Here is a 7,897-nt window from a genome sequence, read left to right as displayed (position 1 = left end):
TCTCGCAACCTGGCGTTTGCGAGATTACTTGCTCAAATTATTTGATTAAAAGCACAGTTTCCAGAAAATCTAATCAAAGTAATTTGTCATGATAATACTGGTGAATTTACTTCCCAAGTCTTTGATGCTTATTGTATGGCTAATGGAATAAGCGTTGAACATCCAGTAACTCATGTTCACACACAAAATGAGTTAGCAGAATCACTTATTAAACGCCTCCAATTAATTGCTAAACCCTTATTTATGAGAACAAATCTCCCAACATCAGTTTCGGGGCATGCTATTTTACATGCCCCAACACTTATTTGTTTGAGGCCAATAAGTTATCATTAGTTCTCTTCTATACAATTAGCTTTTTGCCAGCAGCCAAATATTTTCTATTTAAGAATATTCGGATGTGCGATATATGTTCCCATTACATCACATTCTCGCACCAAAATAGGACCCCAAAGAAAATTAGGAATATATGTTGGATATGATTCTCCCTCTATAGTGAGGTATCTTAAGGTACAAACTAGAGATGTATTTAAAGCCCGATTTGTGGATTGTCATTTTGATTAATCAAAATTTTTAACATTAGGGAGAGAGAATAAGCTTCCTGAAAAGGAACTTAATTGGAATGCATCATCCTTAATGCATTTAAATCCTCGATAAGAGAAATGTAAACTAGAATTTCAAAAGATTATACATTTGCAAAGAATAGCAAATAAATTGTCTGATACATTTTTTGATACAAAGAGAATAACCAAATCTTATATACCAGTTAAAAATGCCTCAATTTGAATTGATATCCCAGGTGGACAAGTGGTCACTAAAAAAAATTCACAGCAGAAGTATGGTAGACCTGTGGGTTCTAAAGACAAAAATTTTTGAAAAAGAAAATAGGGAAATACTACTCCTGTTGAAAAAGATAAAGACATAGTAAAGACACCTGCAGTTGTCCAAAACTCTGATATAGTTTTGACGCCAAAAGACATTCAGGTACCTGAAAATTGTGAAAATGATGAGATCTTGATAAATTATGTCTTTATAGAAAAAAATGGGACTGAAATAAGACAATTGTCAATGAAATATTTGCATATAATGTGGCATTAAATATCATGCATGAAAGTAAGGATCTTGAGCCAAGAATAGTCAAAAAATGTTGACAAAAAAATGATTGACCAAAATGGGAAGAAGCTATGAAGGCTGGGTTAGACTCACTTGCAAAATGCAAAGTTTTTGGACCTGTAGTCCGTACACCAGAATATGTAAAACCTGTTGGATACATATGGGTACTTGTGAGAAAATGAAATGAGAAAAAAGAAGTTGTACACTACAAATCTCGACTTGTGGCACAAGACTTTTCACAAAGGGCAGGTATAGATTATAAGAAACATATTCCCCTATAGTGGATGCAATAACATTGCGTTATTTGGTCAGTTTATCCGTATATCATAAACTACATATGCATTTAATGGATGTGGTAACAACCTACTTATATAGATCATTAGATCGTGATATCTATGTGAAAGTTTCTAAAGGACTAAAGATATCTAAACCATCAAATGAATATTTGCAAGGGTTATACTTAGTCAAATTGCAAAGATCTTTATATGGTCTAAAGCAATCTGGACGAATATTGTATAATTGTTTTACTGAGTATTTAGCCAAAAACGGATTTAAGAATGTTGATATCTGCCCATGTATTTTTATAAAGAAAACTGCATCTGGATTCATTATAATTACTGTGTATGTTGATGATTTAAATATCATTGGAACCCCTGAAGAGATTCCAACAATTATAAAATCTCTAAAAGAAGAGTTTGAGATGAAAGATCTTGGAAAGACTAAATTTTGTCTCAACCTGCAGATCGAGCATACAAAAAATGGGATCTTTATTTATAAAACAACATATGCAAAAAAAATCTTGAAAAGATTTTATACGGATAAGTCGCATCCAGTAAATACCCCAATGATCGTAAGGTCTTTGGATGTGGAAAACGATCAATTTCGTCTTAAAGAAGAAAATGAAGATATCCTTGGTATTGAAGTACCATATCTTAGTGCTATTGGTGCACTAATGTATCTTGCTAATAATGCACAACCTGATATATCATTTGTTGTGAATTTACTAGCAAGATATAGTTCCTCTCCAACCAGACGACATTGGAATGGAATCAAACAAATCTTTCGATATCTTCATGGAACGGTTGATATAGGATTATTTTATCCCTATGGATCCAAGTCACAACTAGTTGGCTATGCAGATGCAGGATACTTATCTGATCCCCACAAAGGGAGATCTCAAACAGGATATCTATTCACATATGGTGGTACAGCTATATCATGGAGGTCCACGAAACAGACGATTGTAGCAACATCTTCTAATCATGCTGAAATACTAGCGATATCACGAAGCTAGTTGCGAGTGTTTTTGGCTCAGGAGTTTGATCCAGTATATTCAGTCATCATGTGGACTAATTGAACATAAAATAGCTCCAACTGCCCTATTTGAAGATAATACAGCATGCATTGCTTAACTTAAGAGTGGATACATTAAAAGTGATAGAACAAAGCATATTTCTATGAAATTCTTCTTCACTTATGATATTCAAAATTAAAGGACAGTTGATGTCCAAAAGATCCGCTCAAGTGATAATCTGACAGATTTATTTACAAAGTCACTCCCAAAATCCTCTTTTGAAAGATTGGTACATCAGATTGGGATGTGTCGATTTCAAGATTTTAAATAATGTCGACAAGAGTGGGAGACTGTACTCTTTTTTCTTTGGTCAGGTTTTTGTTCATTGGGTTTTTCTTGACAAAGTTTTTAATGAGACTGTCCCAATCACAAAAGATTTTGTACTCTTTTTTCTTCATTAAAGGTTTTTCCCATTGAATTTTTCTTTAGTAAGATTTTAATGAATTATAATCTTAAATGGTCATTTAAGGAGGAGTGTTGTGATAAAGATATGGATGACCACTTATGACTTGGGTGGCTAACTTTTTCAATATTGAAGGAATCATTTGTCAAGACAAATTCAAATAAATGAAGTTTGAAAATAAAGGCTTGTTATATATATAAATAGGAGAAGTCACACTTGAAGTAATACACAACAATAAAAACGCACTCTCTCTCTCTCCACGTTACTGTATATAAATATATGAATAATCTTTATTAAGTTAATTATATTAATACTAAACTCTTCTATTTATATATCTTTATTTTATATTTAGTACATCTTCCTTATTTATTTTTATAACAAAAAAATACTTTTTTCTTTTTTTACTTTTTAGAGAGAATAAAAGTCCAAATTTAAATTCAAGAACGAAGTTCAACTTAAGAAACTTCTAAAATTATATAAATAAAGAGTGAAAGAATAGTGAATCCCAATACTGAACCAAAGTTAAGAATGTTCGGGCATTTGTCCTTTCGATATTTATACAGTATCTTTTTTTTTTATTTTTATTAAGTGGATGAAAATAAAAAAATTACAAGAAAGTGAAATAAAAAGAAAAAATGAAGAAAAAAAAATAAGATGACGATGATAAAAAAAAGATGTGAATTTTGAATTGTGCAAAATTTATCAAAAAAATAACATCGAAATTTTTTTAAACTTGACATAAAAAATTTTTAAATTTTGACACTTTTTTAAACTTGACATAAGAAATTTTTAAATTTTGACACTGAAATTTCTTAACCAATTAAAAGTTATTAGAAACAAAAATAACATCGAAATTTTTTAATCGTGACACCAGAATTTCTCTTAACATTTTTTCTTCTATTTTTTCTTCATACTTTATTTTTTTTATGTTTTGTTATTGATACAAAATTTTTTCTGTATCTTATTTTTACTTCAAAATAAAAGATTTTATCTAAATAAATTTATTTTAAAGTTGAATTGTATACTCTTAGCTCCTAAACAACAAAATATCTTATGATATGGCATGGAAATCAATTTAAATTTTGTGTTTATTGTGATAAATTTTATGTGTTTTATATAATAAATACTAGTATCGTTTCTATTTTATTTTTGTATTTTATATAAAAAAATTGAGATATCATACTATATTATTATTATTATTATTATTATTATTGTCAATGATGATGAAGGAGAAAAGAGAATGAAAAAAATAAAATAAGAAAAAGAAAGAAAAAAAAGGAGAAAAAAAATGAAAAAAAAAAGCGTGTATGTATCATAAGTTTGTAATTTGTGTTTTTCTTTGCAATAAAATAAAAGCTGTTTTTTTTTTTATTGAAATGGTCTTATTCAGTTTGATATAAAAAAAATTAGAAAAATATGAACAAACAACTCAACAAAAATATGAAACAATAAATAGTAATTTGATATATTCTTTTTTGTTATTTTTATATATTATATATCAAGATTTAATTTTATGAGTCTATTGCTAGTTGCTGGTGAGTTTAAAAGTAGTTGATAGTCAATTATTTTTTACTAATTTCATGCAAGTCGATCAAATTACAAATTTTGCTAATAAATCAGATTGTTTAAGCAAATAAATAAATTGTTATATATGAAATTATTTTTTTAAATTTGAAATGTACCATAAACTAGTCCGTAAGAATGAAAAAAGCAAATTTCTAGAGAAAAGAAAAAATGAGAGAAAAAGAGAAAAATTATGATTCTCATTATGATTTAGCAGCAACAAGTATTCCATTACAAGTTTATATGTGGGAGCTAAACTAGTGAGGCACTAACAAATTCTGTCAACTCATCATAACAGAAAAAAAATAAAACTAACTCTTTCAACTAACTTTCCACTGTGTAACTAAAATCATGACCTTTTTTTTCATGATCATCACGTATCTCTTCACTACATTGTTCCCGCAAACTCAAAGGTGTTAAATTAACCATATTCTATATTTTGAGTTTGTTTCTGAGTTGAACAAATGTTATAGAAGGAAGAGTTTTAATAAAGGTATCTGCAATTAAAATATTTTGTTTTTTAGCACAGTATTGGATTTGCTGCTAAAAGTATATCACTTTAATTATCACAGTATGCTATAGGTGCTTCTGGTATTAACCACTTTATCTCATTAATTAGGCCTTTAATCCAAATTAGCTCTACTACTAGATCTATCAATGCTCTGTATTCTGCTTCTGTACTTGATCTAGTTGCTACTCTTTACTTCTTTGAATGCCACGATACCAGATTTCTTCCCACAAATACATATAAACTACCAATTGATTTCCTATCGTTTGGGTCACCAGCCCAACCTGAGTCGTAACAAGCTGTGAATTTTAAAAATGGATCCTTATGAATCTTTAGACCAAACGTACTAGTACCATTGACATATGTAAAACCCGGTTAATTAACGGCTAATTAATCCATAAATGAGAATTTATTCTAGAAAGCCCAAAATGTGATTTTTATGGCTAAATGTGATAGAGGAGATTGAGACGAGAATTTCGGTACCAATTTTATAGAATTCGGACCAAGATTGGGCCGAACGGGCCAAACCGGGCCAATAGGACCTAAAGATGGCCCTTGGCCCAACATAACTTGACCAAAACCCTAGTTTTCAGCACCCTCTCTCCTCACACAACACCAAACACGCTGAAAAGAGAGGAAATGGGGGAAGAACACTCTCTCAAACCTCTATCTCTCACTTGATCTTCAAACCACCATAACTTTTGATCTAGAGCTCCGATTGCCGCTCCGTTTGCGGCCACGCGTTCACCGCGGAGAGCTCTACAAAACCCATACAATTAATCTTGAGGTAAGCCACGTATTTCTGTTCGAAATTTCAGCCCTTATTTTCGAGTTTCATGGGTAAAATGTTGAGATTTTGGGTTCTTTGATGTTATAGGACCCAACTCTCTTGAAGGAGGAGGTTAATCTTGTCTCCTTGGACCTTGGGTGTGGTAAGATTCTCAACCCTAGTGTAATTTGTGATTTTATGATGTTTGGGTTTTGAGATGTGGTGTATGGGTATGATGGTTGTGGATTAGGTTGTGTATGTGTGGATATTGGAGCTTGATTGGTGATTTTGAAAAGCTTGGAAAGGGTTTGGTGGTGAAAAATCTGTTCTTGGAGGTGTTGAGGCCTTGAGAGCTTGTGGATAAGTGGTTTGGAAGTGCTCCGGTTGAGCTTGGGAAAATCGGCTAAGGTATAGTTTCGGTTTCCCGTATCTAATATGTAATGTGGTAGGAAATACTTAGGCTAGAGGCCCTAAGATAGGCATTGAATTGTTGATGTTGTTGAATGATTGAAATATATGATGTGGTCATATATGTAATGATGATTATTGATGCCTTGGTGGTATGATGTATGAGAAATATGCATGTTGTGATATATGCTTGATGATTGGTTATGGTTGAATTGTGGGTTGAACCATGTTGATGGTGAGTATGATGTTGATTGTGTACAATAATGATTTATTGGAATTGGTGTTGTAGAGAATTGGCATGAGGGATAGTATATGATATGTCAATATGTTTGAGTTTGAGCCACTTGGGTGAAGTGGGTTAAAATGATGGGATAGTGATTTTGTATATTGTGGTAAAGTGTCAATGTGTGAGTTGAGGAGGCTTGATGTTGAAATTGATGTATTTGATTGATTTCAAAGGAAAGGGATGAAAATGACATGTTTTGATTGATTTTGAAAAGAGTTGGAAATTGCTTGTTTTGAAAAAGGCACTTTGTAGTTTTTATGAAAAACATGGTTTTTTGGGCATACTTTGGCGGGACATAACTTGGACTACGGATCTCTGTTTTGTACCAAATATTTTTAGAAATGAAATTGGATCCGGGATGTCCGTACCGTTCGAAGAACGGGTGAAAAATGATTTTAAATGAGGAAGTTATGTCCGTCGGAAGATTGGGGTCCAAACCTGTAAATTCTGCAGCTTTTAACTTAGAAAATTTTTAGCAGAATGGCCCCTTGCGCGTGGGCGCACCTGGCGCGTATGCGCCATTCTTCCCGAAAATGCCATCCACGCGTGTGCGTGATGTGCGCGGGCGTGCCGATTGTGTTGCACCCAATGCCCAGCCATTTTCCAGAGACTTATGCCAGAACTGTGCCAGTGTTGTGCCTGGGGCACGAGAACACCCACGCGTACGCATGGTTGACGCGTACGCGTGGTTGACGCGTACGCGTCGATTGGCAAAATTTTAATCCACGCGTTAGCGTGCATGACGCTTGCGCGTCGATGAGTTTAGAGGCCATCCACGCGTGCGCGTGGAGTGCGCGTACGCGTGGCCCTGTTTTCATCCCAAAGTTGATTTTTGAGTTTTCAATGTCAAATCTCATACTTCTAAGCCTCCGATCTCACCACTTATATCTTAAATCATTATGACATGCCTAGCTATTAAAAAGGGGCTAGTGAATGAGGTAACTTGCGGGTGAAGCAAGGGAAAAATGAATGATCAATGAGGATCAAAGATGATTATGTGAGATGCGGAGGATGGTGGTGGAAGTGCTTGTTATGCCATGGGCCGAAAGGCCGTATTTGTTAATGAGATGGCTGGTTATGGATTTAACCGTGATGCCAATGGGCTGGTTATGGATTTAACCGTGAGCCGGAAGGCTAGATTATTGTCGTGTTACGGCGGAGCCATGATTATGGCCATGTACAAATGCATATATGCTGTTGAATGAATTGTGAATGTTGCACTTCCACTGTTGGAGATGAGAGTTTCCCTGGGAGGAAGCAGTGGCTAGCCACCACGTGCTCCAGGTTGAGACTCGAAGCTCTTTTGACCCTATGTCATAAGTGTGGCCGGGCACTGTGAAAGACCCGGATGAGCTCGCCCCCGTAAATATTCACCAGTGAAGGTGATGGATATAGATCATGATTATGATCAAGTTTATAACGAGTATAACTCGAGTTGGGGATGCGTGACAGAGGGACAGTCCAATGGTTAACTGCCAGGACTTGTCGGGTTGGCT

At 33.9% G+C, this 7,897-nt stretch overlaps 1 long non-coding RNA gene across 2 annotated transcripts in view; it reads left to right on the top strand.

Moving 5' to 3' along the window:
• Window positions 1-5,550: 5,550 nt before the first annotated feature.
• The window catches only part of LOC127746582 (uncharacterized), a 13,635-nt gene continuing 11,288 nt past the window's right edge, over window positions 5,551-7,897 (top strand). For both annotated transcript variants that reach the window (XR_008008330.1, XR_008008331.1), the window contains exons 1-3: window positions 5,551-5,725; window positions 5,816-5,870; window positions 5,958-6,115. This is a non-coding gene — a long non-coding RNA (uncharacterized LOC127746582). The remainder of the gene's footprint in view (window positions 5,726-5,815; window positions 5,871-5,957; window positions 6,116-7,897) is intronic.

This window comes from Arachis duranensis, chromosome 4, assembly GCF_000817695.3.
Source record: "Arachis duranensis cultivar V14167 chromosome 4, aradu.V14167.gnm2.J7QH, whole genome shotgun sequence".
Lineage (NCBI taxonomy): Eukaryota > Viridiplantae > Streptophyta > Magnoliopsida > Fabales > Fabaceae > Arachis > Arachis duranensis.
Note: the sequence above shows the minus strand (reverse complement) of the source record. Positions and strands in the feature narration are given on the sequence as shown.